Source organism: Pelodiscus sinensis, unplaced genomic scaffold (assembly GCF_049634645.1).
Source record: "Pelodiscus sinensis isolate JC-2024 unplaced genomic scaffold, ASM4963464v1 ctg246, whole genome shotgun sequence".
Taxonomy (NCBI): domain Eukaryota; kingdom Metazoa; phylum Chordata; order Testudines; family Trionychidae; genus Pelodiscus; species Pelodiscus sinensis.
The window spans coordinates 1-14778 of NW_027465854.1; the positions used below are offsets into that span (position 1 = coordinate 1).

Here is a 14778-nt window from a genome sequence, read left to right on the forward strand (position 1 = left end):
TGGGCAGGCGCAGAAGAGAAGCCGCAGATCAGCTGGACTGCGGGGCAGCCTCTTTCTGCTGAAAGCCACAGTCAGCTGGCTGGGGTGTTTCAGCCCTCCAGACCTCCCAGGTCCCACCATTCCTCGCAGCTACTCACCTGTGTTGTTGCTCGGTGAGTAGCTGCTCCTCGAATGAGGAAAGCTAATGTATGTACTGCGCAGGCGTGCAGTTCAGAGAGGGCTCAAGAGATACTCTTAGAGCCACTGAGATCTAGCGGTAGCTTGCTATCTACTGGTTGGTGACCATGGGCCTAAAGGATAGAATTCCCACAGCCACAGACCTTAGTGAGTGAGAGCTCACGCTGGGCTTTTTCTGCCGCCCTTGCAGAGGAATCAGTGAGGGACAGTGGGCGGAGAAGAAACCGTCCAAGATGGACTTGAGCTGCCTGGACGTGATTCTCGGGACACGTGAAGGGTCTTCAGCATCGGGCCTTCCCATGGCTCTGTGTGAGTAAGAGATACGTGCTTTGAAATCTTCAAGCATCCTGGCAGTAGGTTTCTTCTGAGGCAGAGAGCTTCCTGCTGGGTCACGGAGCCTGGTGGCTTGGGGACTGGTGAAGGGGCAGTAGGCGGTTCAACAGAGCGTGGATAGAGATTCAAGGCCTCCTTTCTCTCCGCGGTCCTGTAGTGGCAGCGGGAGGGGGTGGCCGATGGTGGGAGGCTGCGGTGCGATGGTGGGAGGAGAAGCGATGCTGCGTCCTTGCGGACTGAAACGCTAAGTTGTTTGGTTGGTTTTCCCCCTCTGCTGTGTTCGGTAGCGAGCGATAAGAAGTCAACCCTCCCGGTGTCCTCCCGTCTGGGGATGGAACGGAAACGAGAACAGCGAGCTCGGGAGCTTGGTCGAAGCGAGGCGAGAACCGTCCGTCTGGGAGCGGAGCAGCCGTCGCTGACATGGAGATAAGTGTCGGGTCTGGAAATCTCTCGGCTTACGGCCCACTCGGGTCTAGGAAGGGAAGTCACGTTTGCTTAGATAGCGAGTCCGAGCGGAGGTTCCCGAGGTGCTTCCTTGGTTGTGGGAGAAACAGGGCTTCCGTTTGTCAGGGGTGCTAGTTTCTCTGGAACACGGTGTCCTCCTCAGAGGACGCTTGGCTCGAGGAGGAAGACGCAAGGTGGTAAGGTTTCTGGCTGCCTCTCATGGGTTTCTCTCTTGTTGCTCTCTCGTATTGGCCAATACGTTCTGTCTGTCTGTTTCTGTCTGTGTCTTTGTCCTTGCTCTGCTTCTGCCGTGTCCTTGTACGGCACACGTGCAGGCATTCCAGGTGAGCATCTCCACGGGTTAAGGGCTCAGGAGCAAGCGGGAATTCTGCAGGTATGCCAGTCGCGCAAGGGAGAGCGGTGGTGCGTCATGGCTGACTGACTCAGTGTTCTTGTAGAGGGCCCGATAGAGAGGGAAGAGTGGGGGAAAGGGCTAAAGGATAGAATTCCCACAGCCACAGACCTTAGTGAGTGAGAGTTCACGCTGGGCTTTTTCTGCCGCCCTTGCAGAGGAATCAGTGCGGGGCCATGGGCGGAGAAGAAACCGTCCGAGATGGACTTGAGCTGCCTGGACGTGATTCTCGGGACTCGTGAAGTTTCCTCAGCGTTGGGCCTTCCCATGGCTCTGTGTGAGTAAGAGATGAGTGCTTTGAAATCTTCAAGCATCCTGGCAGTAGGTTTCTTCTGAGGCAGAGAGCGTCCTGCTGGGGCACGGAGCCTGGTGGCTTGTGGACTGGTGAAGTTGGCGGTTCAACAGAGCATGGATAGAGATTCAAGGCCTCCTTTCTCTCCGCGTTTCTGTAGTGGCAGCGGGAGGGGGTGGGCGATGGTGGAAGGAGAAGCGATGCCGCGTCCTTGCGGACTGAAACGCTAAGTTGTTTGGTTGGTTTTCCCCCTCTGCTGTGTTCGGTAGCGAGCGATAAAAAGTCAACCGTCCCGGTGTCCTCCCGTCTGGGGATGGAACGGAAACGAGAACAGCGAGCTCGGGAGCTTGGTCGAAGCGAGGCGAGAACCGTCCCATCTGGGAGCGGAGCAGCCGTCGCTGACACGGAGATAAGTGTTGGGTCTGGAAATCTCTCGGCTTACGGCCCACTCGGGTCTAGGAAGGGAAGTCACGTTTGCTTAGACAGCGAGTCCGAGCGGAGGTTCCCGAGGTGCTTCCTTGGTTGTGGGAGAAACAGGGCTTCCGTTTGTCAGGGGTGCTAGTTTCTCTGGAACACGGTGTCCTCCTCAGAGGACGCTTGGCTCGAGGAGGAAGACGCAAGGTGGTAAGGTTTCTGGCTGCCTCTCATGTGTTTCTCTCTTGTTGCTCTCTCGTATTGGCCAATACGTTGTCTGTCTGTCTGTCTGTTTCTGTCTGTGTCTTTGTCCTTGCTCTGCTTCTGCCGTGTCCTTGTACGGCACACTTGCAGGCATTCCAGGTGAGCATCTCCACGGGTTAAGGGCTCAGGAGCCAACGGGAATTCTGCAGGTACGCCAGTCGCGCAAGGGAGAGCGGTGGTGCGTCATGGCTGACTGACTCAGTGTTCTTGTAGAGGGCCCGATACAGAGGGCAGAGGGGGGAAAGGGCTAAAGGATAGACTACCCTCAGCTACAGACCTTAGTGAGTGAGAGCACACGCGGGGGGGTTTCTGCCGCCCTTGCAGAGGAATCAGTGCAGGCTGTCCTGGGGTTCCCTTTAAGCACGCGTCTCTGGGAAGGGCATGCAGCAGCACCTGGAAATAAAGGCTGCCCCCATGCCCTGCCAGGAGCACTTCCGGGTGCCTTTTTTTTGTGGAAAGAGCATCCGGTAGTCTGGACAGCCTTCACAGCCTCCTGCGGCAAGGAGTTCCACAGGTTGACTATGTGCTGTGAGAAGAGCAACTTTTGCTTATTAGTTTTAAGCCTGCTGTCCATTCATTTCATTTGGTGTACTCTAGTCCTTCTATTATGAGAACTAATGAATAACTTTTCTTTATTCACCCTCTCCACACCACTCATCATTTTATAGACCTCTATCATATCCCCCTCAGTCTCCTCTTTTCTAAGCTGAAAAGTCCCAGTCTCTTTAGCCTCTCTTCATATGGGACCTGTTCCAAACCCCTGATCATTGTAGTTGCCCTTTTCTGAACCCTTTCCAAGTCCAAAATAGCTTTTTTGAGGTGAGGAGATCACATCTGTACACAGTACTGAAGATATGGTGTACCATAGTTTTATACTTCCCCTCCTCCTCCTCTCCTGGCTTCCCCCTTCCAGCTCCCTCTTCCCAGGTTTCCACCTCCCCTCTCCCACCATCTCTCTTCCCCTCTCCCACCACCTTTTCCCAGTCTCCCCAGAGGTTAATCCCCACCCCTCAGTTTTCAAAAATAGAAAGTCTCTTTATTTAACAACCCACGTGTCATTTATTTTTTACATCAGGAAGGGGGACTAGGGAGGGAGGAGGTGAGGGAGGAATGGGGCACGAGCCCCTGATGGGGAGGACTGGGGTGGCTCTGCGGGCTCCTCAGGGTGGAAGCTCTCCTGCAGGGCCGCCTGGATCCCCCCAATTGATCCCCTTGGATGGCAGGCTGCGGCAAATGCAGCCGGGCTGATGGCCGAGTGCTGTGATGTGCCAAGTGTGGGCACTCAGGGCACTCCAAGACAGGACTGCTTTGCTGTCCCTCATCGAGGTAAACAAGCAAGCGGGGAACCCTGAGAACTGTCTGTCCGGGGTGGGGGTCGGGTTCCTTTAAGCACAGCCCTCGGCTAGCCGGAGGCAGCAGCTCCACACTCTAAGTCCTAACCTGATGCCCTGCAGGCACTCGTTCCGGCCAGCCTTAACTTTGGTTCAGGGTCCACTCAATGTGGACATGCTATTTTGATTTAGCAAAATGCTAATTCGAATTAGCTTTTAGGTCTAGATGCACTAATTCGAATTAATTAGCTTAGTTAGAATTAACTAATTCTAAGTTAGTTCCAATTAGTGCTGTAGTGTAGCCATACCCTAAGGGTGTGTCTACACTGTGCCATTTTTCTGGAATAAGGGACGTTATTCTGGCAGAACAACAGTAGCATCCACACAGCAATTGCGTTATTTCAAAAGAAAATTGAAACAATGGAGGGCTTATTCCTCATGGAATAAGGTTTACCAGTGTCGGAAAAACGCCTCTTCTGAAAAAGCTTTTTCAGCAGCAGGTGAGCGAGTGGGCGCTCCACTGCTGCTATGTCAAAATAGCGCCTCATTCTAAAGTTAGTCCTTTCCAGTGCATCCTGGGGCGCTAAATCGAGATAGAGCGTCCACACTACCGGGAAGCCTCAAAATTAGTCTGCGATAAGCTCCCCTAATGTGGATGTGCTATTTCCAAAATCAGCTTTTCCAGAAGATATCTTCCAGAATAGCTTTTTCTGAAGGAAACTTGCAGTGTAGACATACCCTTAGGGTATGTTTACACTGCAGTCTTATTTCGAAAAGCACTTAGCTATTTCAAACGAAAGCGTCCACACTGATTGGATGCAGAATTGCATTTAAGGCCACACAGAACCACTTCAGGCAGGGCATCGGGTCAGCAATTACTGCTGGGAGCTGCTGCTTGAGGCTATCTGAGACCCTTTCTCCTGGGCAGGGCAGGCTGGTGGGCCCAGGTCCCACCCACCCTGGGAGCAGCCAAACAGCCAACATAGATACCCCAGGGATGGAGCTGGCTCCCACATTAGGAAGGCAGGAGAAGGGACCCACTGAAGGCAGGGAGACAGAGTGGGATCTCCAGTGAACTCAGGGATAGGGCAGGGATTTGCCTGGGGAGTACAGGATGGTGGGCTTGATCCCACCCCCCTCTGTCGACACCATCAGTGGCTGGGCAGACAACACCATCTGCCCCAGGGATGGGCCTAGGTCCTGTGCTAGAAAAGCTGGGAAGCAGGATAAGGGAACCTCTGAAGGTAGCAAAGTGACACCCCCCCCCCCCGTACAGCCATTTCTCGGGTGCTTCTCCTTTCCCTGGAGGGACAGCAAAGCCTTTGCTCTGACTGCTCCGGTTGCCCTTGCGGATACCTCAGCTTGCCAGTCGTGGAGCTAGAGGTGCCTCTGGGCACTTGACGGCCCTTAGCTATCGTGCTGCAGTTTCTGCAGGCTGCCCTCCTGGCCCCGCAGGAACACAACCACCAGCTGATTGTCTGGGAGCGCAGCTCTTCCAGCTGCACCACGCTGTGCACCGCCGCTTCTTGCACTGGAGACTAGATCTGACAGGTAGGACCAGCTTGACATGGAGCTCTGGGATGACCAACAGCGGCTCCAGAATTTCTGCACGAGGAAGGAGATCTTCCTGGAGCTGTGTTCCTGGCTCTCCCCTGCCCTCACATGACGGGACACGCATGCGACCCACATTCCCCTCTGGAGAAGCGGGTCACCATTGCTGTGTGGAAGGTCACCACGCCGGACAGCTACCGATGTGTCGGGAATCAGTTTGGTGTGGAAAAGTCGACCGTCAGGGCCCACGTCATGCAGGCGTGGCGCTCTCCAGCTAAGGTCCCGGAAGGGGTGTGTGAAGTGCTGGAATGGGGAACCCTAGGGAAAGAGTGGTTGGGGGTGGTGGAGAAGCCCCTTTCCCAGGCAATTTTTCAGTCCCACCCTTACACAGCCCTGCCAGGGATAGGCTACGTAGGGGGTGGCTCCTGGTATGTGTGGGCAGGGAAGGGGTGGGCTGAGGGACCTGCACAGGGCTCAGGCACCCCAGTGATTCTCTGTTTGTTGGTCTCCTGCTACAGGTGGTGCGGTGTGATGGTGTGTTGGGGAGCCCCTGACCCTGCACCCCCATCCACAGCCAGATGTGTGTCTCAGCCAGCCAGTAGAGTAAAAGGGTTTATTTCTTCTCAGAGACACAGCATAGCATAGGAGAGATGTTAACATAGGAGCGAGGGCAGACAGCCTTAGTCCTCTCGAGGGGAAGGGGCTTCACTCCCTTTCTCAGTCTGGGCTGGGCTAGGTGGAGTGAGGATGTTTTAGACCAACTCAACTCCCAGGCTCTACCCCCCAGCCTGATGGCCGACCCCACCTCTCTTCTTTTGTCTTGCCCTGGGAACAGCCTTGTTATGTGCTCAGGCTGAGACTTAGGTGTCTGGGGCCAATACGCTCATTGGGAATCACACATAGCAACACAGCCAGGAGGATCACCAGGTTACAAAGTAGACAGCACCCGCACTATGTCACATGCGGGCCATCAACACCATCCAGCTGCTCAGGGTCATCCACCTCAGCAACACGGAACCGTGCGGAGGTGATATTATTGATGGCACCCACATCGGTGCCCGAGCCCCGATGTCTGTGTATATAAACTAGGAGGTTACTTCTCCATGGTCCCACAGGCCCTCTCAACCACCGTGGGCAGTTTACCGACATTTTCTTAGGCTGGTCGAGGAAGGCACGTGACGCTCACATCTTCTGCGACTCCAGAGTCTTCCAGAAGCTGGAGGCAGGCAGTTTATTCCCTGACCTCATCAGCAGGGTGGGGGATGTGTACATGCAACTGTGCATTGTGGGGGATGTGACCTACACTCTGTTGCCCTGGCTCACGAAGCTTTACACCAGACACCTTGACCCTAGCAAGGAATGCTTCAATGCCCGGCTTCGCCGGGCCTGCCCTGTAGTGGAGGGTGTCTCAAGGTGAGGTTAATATAAATAAACATATGGAGCTATACCTATCTCATAGAGCTGGAAGGGACCTTGATAGGTCATTGAGTCCAGTCCCCTGCCCTCATGGCAGGACCAAGTACCATCCCTGACAGATTTGCCCCAGATCCCTAAATGGCCTCCTCAAGGGTTGAGCTCAGAACCCTGGGTTTAACAGGGTAATGCTCAAACCACTGAGCTATTCCTCCCCCCATAGGTTGAGATGTCTTGTCACCCGGCTGGATGTTGGGGAGTGGAACATTCCCCCAAGTAGTGGCCAGAGTTCTGTGCTCCACAATATTTGTGATCTGAAGGGGGAGGAAGCAAAGGCAGGCCCGGTCAGCAGGCCCTTTGAACAGCTGCACACAGCTGCCATCCAGCAGGCTCTTCAGGTGGGGGTGCACATCTGGGAGGCCCTGAGGGAAAGTTTCTCACAAGGACCCCAGTGACACGCTCCCCAGACCTCCCCACTAGGGGCCTGTGCCTTGCCCCTCTTTGCCTTCCCTCTCTTAATCCTCTCCCCCTCCCCCATCGCAGATACAATAAAACTGACATTGTTTTTTGGAAACAATAAAGTGGGTGTGTTTTTTATTTGGGGTCAAAGTAACTGGGGAGGGGCTGGGGAAAGAACCTGAGAGAGGAAAGCGGGTGGAGGGAGAACCTTTGAGACTCTCATTACCCCTCCTTCACCCTCAGAGTTCTACAGAGTACTTGAAATAAGCCATTTCGAAATAGCATTGAGATAAGATACACAATTTGAGCGATACAAATTGTGTATCTTATTTCATCATTTGGTGCTGTCTACATGATGCCAAATTTCAAAATAAAGTGCTCTAAGAAAAGGTCCCTTTCGCCTTGTAGAATGATATTTACAGGGACCTTGGCATAATGAATCCAAAAAAAAACAAGTTTGCTGTGAAGACGAGGGATTGATATTTTGGGATTCTTGAGTATATGGAAATAGCATTGCAGCGTAGCTGTAATGTTTGGCTATGTTCACACTGGGAAATTATTTCAAATAAGGTATTTTGGGGGTTAAAGTATTTGAAAATATTTTTCAAAATACAGTAAAACTCCATTAGTCCGGCATCCAATGCTCCGGGACTCCTGATGGTCCGGCACCATCAGGAACCTGGAAGTGCTGGGGCAGCCGGACAGGCTTCCCCCATTCAGCTGCTGCTGAAACTGACCAGCAGCTGAATCAGGGAAGCCTGGAGCAGAGCATCTGGGGCGCTGCCACGTTGGTCTCGTAGCGCTGCCCCTCGGTGCTGCGGGACCAACCCGGCAGCACCCCAGCTGCTCTTGGGGACGCCTGGGGCAGAGCAGCTGGAGTGCTGCCGGGTTGGTCCCGCAGCGCCCAGGGGCGGCGCTACGGGACCAACCCGGCAGCACCCCAGCTGCTCTGCCCCAGGCGTCGGGATTCAGCCGCTGAAAGTTTTCCGTTAAAGGCATTTTCAGCACAGAACGTCTAGATTGGCACAGACGCTTTTCCGCAAAAGCACTTTTTGTGTAAAAGCATTCTTGCCAATCTAGACGCGCTTTTCCGCAAAAAAGCCCCAATCGCCATTTTTGTGATCGGGGCTCTTTTGCGCAAAAGGGAGCAGAATAGTATTTCCGCAAGAAACACTGATTTCTTACAGTAGGAAGTCAGTGCTTTTGTGGAAATTCAAGCGGCCAGTGTAGACAGCTGGCAAGTTTTTCCGGAAAAGCGGCTGATGTTTCCAGAAAAACTGGCCCGTCTAGACACAGCTCTGGGGAATAGTTATTTCAAAATAACAGGCCAATTCACTCTCACTCAATTTCTCCTGTGTCTGTTGCTAGTTGTCCTCCACGTACACTCAGTTTCCTCAGACTGGGCCTCGGGTTTGGGCAAGAGTAAGGGGTCTGGCTCTGGGAGAGTTTTTTGAGGTGTGTGGGTTGGGGCAGGGTTTTGCGGTGTGGGAAGGGGTGAGGGGTTTTGTGTTTACCTCCACTGAGTCATGAAAGGGACTCATACACCCTTCTGGCAGTGGCTTGTAGGTGGAGGGGCTAGGGAGTTTTCACGAACTGGTGCTTGCATGCACCGTTTGTGCCGGTTGCAGACTAACGGGAGGGGTGGAGTTGGCACGGAGGGTGTGGGCGGCGTGTGGTGAGACCGACGTAGAGGGGCGTATGGACCGTGCCAGTCGCTTCTGTGTGATGTGCATAGTGAAGGTGGGCAGGAAGCCTGCATTAGTCCTACTGTGATTCTGGTAACAGTGGCGGTGTCTCAGGCCCATGGGACATTTGAAATGGAATGGCTGCTAGGTAATTGCTACCTTTGTCCTTTACCAGCGGTGCTGGTGTGTGTGTGTGTGTGTGGAGGGCGGGGTTGCCTTTAGAACTGAGCACTCTCCTAGCAGCTGCCGCTCCATACTTGGCCACCCACTTTCTAATTTGTGTCAGGATTGAGGTCTGAGACCTTTGTGTATGAAAATTAAGTATTGGGGAGGCAGTGGGATCTAGAAGAGATGGGGGGAGGGAGCCTGAAAGGAAGCGGTGGCCAGTGCCGAACCTCACATCATCAAAGTTCTCACAGGTTGCCATTTGCCCATCATATTGGCTCTGGGGGGCACGGTGGGTTTCTTGTTTGTATCAGGTGGCCTGGCACTACAATAGGGAACGACCCCCCCCCACACTTCATCTTGAGAATGAGGCAGTGTGTATCCTCTCTGGCACCAGCCAAGTAATGTTTCCTACACTCTGCATATACTCCGGTTCAAACATCCCCTTCACTACATCTAAAGTAGCTATTTCAGCACCCAGTAGCTACGTACGCCCTGAGAACCCCCCCCCCTTTCTGGGGGCAAGGTTTTCCTTTTAGGAACCTGAAATAGGATGACTGTAGCCTCACCTGGTCACAGAGTTTGAGTCTGTGGAGAATAGTATTTGTTAGGCGAACAGATGATAAATGCTTCAGCATGAGCAGCTCTTGCCGCTGCTAATGTAGAAATGAAGTAAAGGGAGTCTGCGGCCTATGAGTCTGCATTTATACCTTCCTTTGGCCTCAAGGCATGCTGGGATATTGAGGGGCGGAGCTTATGGTAGCATTTAAGCTGGGCATCTAGGCCCAGGGAGTCATTCAGCTTTGGGTTGCTCTGAGGAGGTGTAGCTAGGCACTCCTACGATCATGGTGAGTGTTGATATCGGGTAGCGCTGGGCTGTATTTTTGGTTAAAGTACCATTCTTCTGTTCTCATTTTTGTAATGTGATTTAATTGCATTTTATGTTATTTGTAGTGTATTTAATTCATGTGGGAAGATGATACGGGGAATTGTTTCCAATCGCCATTCTGCAAAACACACATCATTAAGCGGACAGGGGACTGCAGATAGGGGAGTTGAAGAGGGAGAGCAAAGCGACCCCACCGCCGAAGAGGCTACCCGGTGAGAGTACAAGCTGTGGTGTGTGTGTGCGCCTGACTGTTTGAAGTGTGAATTGAGAGTCTGATTCCAGGTGAGTGCTAGCAGTTTCAGTTTCAGCTTCTGTGGCAGTTGGGACTGAGAGCCTGCCATTGTTCCCTTGATTGCCTCCGATTAGCCTCAGGCTCAGCCTTCCCCTGTGTGACTCAGTAGGGGGCAGGCCTGATCTAGGCAAGCAGGCTTTAAAAAGCCAGAGCAGTGCGACCAGGGGAGCGAAGCAGACAGGGGAGTTGAAGAGGGAGTGACTGATGGTGATGAAGACCCGAAGCGCTTGTGCCAATACTTCTCCTGTCTCCTCCACCTGTGCCTGTATCCAGACAGAGAACCTGAGCATGGATGCCTCTACCCAAGTCCTGGTGTGGTCTTGCAGTATTTGTGGCTTGCAATTCCCACTGAGCGATCTCTGGGCTGGGGGAGACAACCGTTGTGAAAGGTGCCTGCTGGTGGAATCTCTCAGGCAGCAGGTGGGAGAGCTACAGGAGGAGGTGGCCAGGCTGAGGAGCATTCGAGGCTATGAGGAATTCCTGGAAAGTATTCCTGTGGAGTCCACTGAGGTCACTGTCCTAGGATGTCGGACTGTTGACCAGCCACTTATGGAGGAGGCGGTGGTGCAGGGTGAGCACTGGCAGCTGGTTACTTCCGGCAGCAGGCAGCGTTCCACCCCTGCTCCTAACCCTCCCACTGTGTTGTTACATAACCGTTACACTTTACTTTATGCAGGAGACAAGGAGTCACCCCCCACAGTGGAGGAGTGCATGTCACTGGGGAAATTCACATACATACCATAGCACATGTGTTTTGGAAGCGAAGGTTTGTGTTTGTTATATGTGCCTTAACTGTGAGAATTGTTTTTCATTTCAATAGGAAGCATTCTCCATCGTTGTGATCTGAAGATTTCTCTGTGAATGGAGAAGAGTTCCATGTGACTTTGCCATTTTTGAAGATTCGATTTCAAGTTAAGTACAGTTCTCAATCGGCGGTTGGATTTTTGACGCGCGTGCTCTGCATTTCGCTTGGGAAATGCGGTTCACCGGGTGCATGTCACTTGGGGAAATTCACCTGTGCTATGTTGAAATGTATATGCACGCTTTGCAAGCTGAGGTAGTTTGCGTTTGTCATGCGGGCCTTAACCGTGAGAATTGTTTTTCATTTCCATAGGATGCGTTCCATGTCGGTGCGCTCTGAAGATTTCTCTGCGAACGAAGAAGAGTTTGGCTCGTCTTTGCCGGTTTGGAAGATCTGCTTTCAGATTCTCAAGTTAAGTACGGTTCTCGATCAGGGGTTGGATTTTGTTGCTCGCGCTCTGCGTTTCGCTTGGGAAATGCGGTTCACCGGGTGCATGTCACTTGGGGAAATTCACCTGTGCTACGTTGAAATGTATATGCACGCTTTGGAAGCTGAGGTAGTTTGCGTTTGTCGTGTGCGCCTTAACCGTGAGAATTGTTTTTCATTTCCATAGGAAGCGCTCCGTGTCGGTGCGCTCTGAAGATTTCTCTGCGAACGAAGAAGAGTTTGGCTCGTCTTTGCCGGTTTGGAAGATGTAGAGTTTACATAGGATTTGATTTCACATTCTCAAGTTAAGTACGGTTCTCGATCAGTGGTTGGATTTTGTTGCGTGTGCTCTGCGTTTCACTTGAGCAGTGCGGTTCACCGGGTGCATGTCACTTGGGGAAATTCACCTGTGCTACATTGAAATGTATATGCACGCTTTGGAAGCTGAGGTAGTTTGCGTTTGTCGTGCGGGCCTTAACCGTGAGAATTGTTTTTCATTTCCATAGGATGCGTTCCGTGTCGGTGCGCTCTGAAGATTTCTCTGCGAATGAAGAAGAGTTTGGCTCGTCTTTGCCGGTTTGGGAGATCTGCTTTCAGATTCTCAAGTTAAGTACGGTTCTCGATCAGGGGTTTTGTTTTGTTGTATTTCACTGGGTGCATGTCACTGGGGAAGTTTACCTGTGCTAGATTATATAGAGGCCTTTTGCAAGCTGAGGTGGTTTGTGTTTTGTTGTATAGGCCTTAACCGTAAGAATTGTTTTTCATTTCCATAGGAAGTGTTCTCCACTGGTACCATCTGAAGGTTTCTCTCTTATCGGAGAAGAGTTTGGTGCGTCTTTGCCGGTTTGGAAGATGTAGAGTTTGCATAGGATTTGCTTTCGGATTTACAAGTTAAGTACGGTTCCGATCAGGGGTTGTGCGTGCTGTGTATTTTGCTTGGGAAATGTATTTCACCGGGTGCATGTCACTTGGGGAAATTCACCTGTGCTACGTTGAAATGTATATGCACGCTTTGGAAGCTGAGGTAGTTTGCATTTGTCGTGCGGGCCTTAACCGTGAGAATTGTTTTTCATTTCCATAGGATGCGCTCCGTGTCGGTGCGCTCTGAAGATTTCTCTGCGAATGAAGAAGAGTTTGGCTCGTCTTTGCCGGTTTGGAAGATCTGCTTTCAGATTCTCAAGTTAAGTACGGTTCTCGATCAGGGGTTGGATTTTGTTGCTCGCGCTCTGCGTTTCGCTTGGGAAATGCGGTTCACCGGGTGCATGTCACTTGGGGAAATTCACCTGTGCTACGTTGAAATGTATATGCACGCTTTGGAAGCTGAGGTAGTTTGCGTTTGTCGTGCGGGCCTTAACCGTGAGAATTGTTTTTCATTTCCATAGGAAGCGCTCCGTGTCGGTGCGCTCTGAAGATTTCTCTGCGAACGAAGAAGAGTTTGGCTCGTCTTTGCCGGTTTGGAAGATCTGCTTTCAGATTCTCAAGTTAAGTACGGTTCTCGATCAGGGGTTTTGTTTTGTTGTATTTCACCGGGTGCATGTCACTGGGGAAGTTTACCTGTGCTAGATTATATAGAGGCCTTTTGCAAGCTGAGGTGGTTTGTGTTTTGTTGTATAGGCCTTAACCGTAAGAATTGTTTTTCATTTCCATAGGAAGTGTTCTCCACCGGTACCATCTGAAGGTTTCTCTCTTATCGGAGAAGAGTTTGGTGCGTCTTTGCCGGTTTGGAAGATGTAGAGTTTGCATAGGATTTGCTTTCGGATTTACAAGTTAAGTACGGTTCCGATCAGGGGTTGTGCGTGCTGTGTATTTTGCTTGGGAAATGTATTTCACCGGGTGCATGTCACTGGGGAAATTCACTTGCACTACACTGTATATGTGTGTTTTTGGAAGCGGAAGCGGCTCGAGTTTGTCATACAGGCATTAACCGTGAGAATTGTTTTGTCTTTCTCTAGGAAGTCTTCCTCTTTGGTGCGATCTGAACATTTCTACGTGTCCGGAGAAGAATTTGGCGTGCCTTTGTTTGGAAGATGTAGAGTTTGTGTATTTCTTGCTTTGTGACTTGCAGCGTCCTCTTGTCTTGATGGCTAGTACCAAAGTTCTGAGTTATCATTGTTAATATTTTCACAATCCCAATCGGTAGATACGTCAAGTTCATTTACCAAAAAGTCAAAATTAATGAAATTTGTAGTAATTTTGTGCGTTCTAGCCATCAAAGTAACAAGAGGGCACTGTAATGTGCTGTATGTGTTTTTGTTTTGGAGTGCTATATCATTTGATGTGTTGTCATGCATTTGATGTGTTGTCGTGCTATATCATTTGATGTGTTGTCATGCATTTGATGTGTTGTCGTGCTATATCATTTGATGTGTTGTCATGCATTTGATGTATTGTCGTGCATTTGATGTGTTGTCGTGCTATATCATTTGATGTGTTGTCATGCATTTGACGTATTGTCGTGCATTTGATGTGTTGTCGTGCTATATCATTTGATGTGTTGTCATGCATTTGATGTATTGTCGTGCATTTGATGTGTTGTCGTGCTATATCATTTGATGTATTGTAAGTGCTGTATTTGTAAGAGTGTAACGTGTAGTTTGGGTTTTGGTGAGATGACTCATTTTGTCATCCAAGTCATAAAGTACATCATCATTGCAGTGATGATAAACCCTGATGCAGTGCAGTCAAACAGCCGCAAGGCTGACTTTTTTTTTAACCTGTCAGCCTTCCGGCTGTTTCGCTGCACTGCATCAGGGTTGGGACTGTCCCGGACAGTCTTTGACTTAACTTTTTTGACAAGACAGTGCTAAGGAGGAACCATGCCGGCCGTTTGCCAGGCGACACATGGTTGACTCTGGATCACAAAGGCTAGAGATGCGGGCCAAGATATTGTAGAGGAGAGGTTTTGATATGAGAAGGTATTGCTTGCAGTGTATGTTCACCATGTCATGTAAGACTCTGAAAATGGAACATTATTGTTCATGTCACAGGACTTGTCCAGTATTGGTCACAGTCCAAAATGTGTAAGCTGTTGCTGTAAAAGGAAGCAATTTTGTTGCCAAATAAACTTGATGTGAAATCCTGTTGTGGTGTCATTCTCTGTAGCCTGGAAAGACCTGAGCCTGGGTCTGTAGAAAGGGTTTGTTGGGGCTACAAACCACCTGGCTTTGGGCTTTAGGGTTTGGGCTTTAGGGTTTGGGCTTTAGGGTTTGGGCTTTAGGGTTTGGGCTTTAGGGTTTGGGCTTTAGGGTTTGGGCTTTAGGGTTTGGGCTTTAGGGTTTGGGCTTTAGGGTTTGGGCTTTAGGGTTTGGGCTTTAGGGTTAGGGCTTTAGGGTTAGGGCTTTAGGGTTAGGGCTTTAGGGTTAGGGCTTTAGGGTTTGGGCTTTAGGGTTTGGGCTTTAGGGTTTGGGCTTTAGGGTTAGGGCTTTAGGG

At 51.0% G+C, this 14778-nt stretch overlaps 3 long non-coding RNA genes across 3 annotated transcripts; all 3 read left to right on the forward strand.

Annotated features, from left to right (window-relative positions):
* Nucleotides 1-28: 28 nt before the first annotated feature.
* On the forward strand, nt 29-7821 carry LOC142823901 (uncharacterized). The gene is made up of 3 exons (XR_012898959.1): nt 29-486; nt 798-1643; nt 1928-7821. It is a non-coding gene; the product is annotated as an uncharacterized LOC142823901 (long non-coding RNA).
* A 373-nt stretch (nt 7822-8194) lies between these two features.
* LOC142823902 (uncharacterized) lies at nt 8195-11430 on the forward strand. The gene is made up of 3 exons (XR_012898960.1): nt 8195-10041; nt 10942-11032; nt 11236-11430. It is a non-coding gene; the product is annotated as an uncharacterized LOC142823902 (long non-coding RNA).
* A 25-nt stretch (nt 11431-11455) lies between these two features.
* Nucleotides 11456-14418, forward strand: LOC142823903 (uncharacterized). The gene is made up of 3 exons (XR_012898961.1): nt 11456-12239; nt 12431-13115; nt 13302-14418. It is a non-coding gene; the product is annotated as an uncharacterized LOC142823903 (long non-coding RNA).
* Nucleotides 14419-14778: the final 360 nt, after the last annotated feature.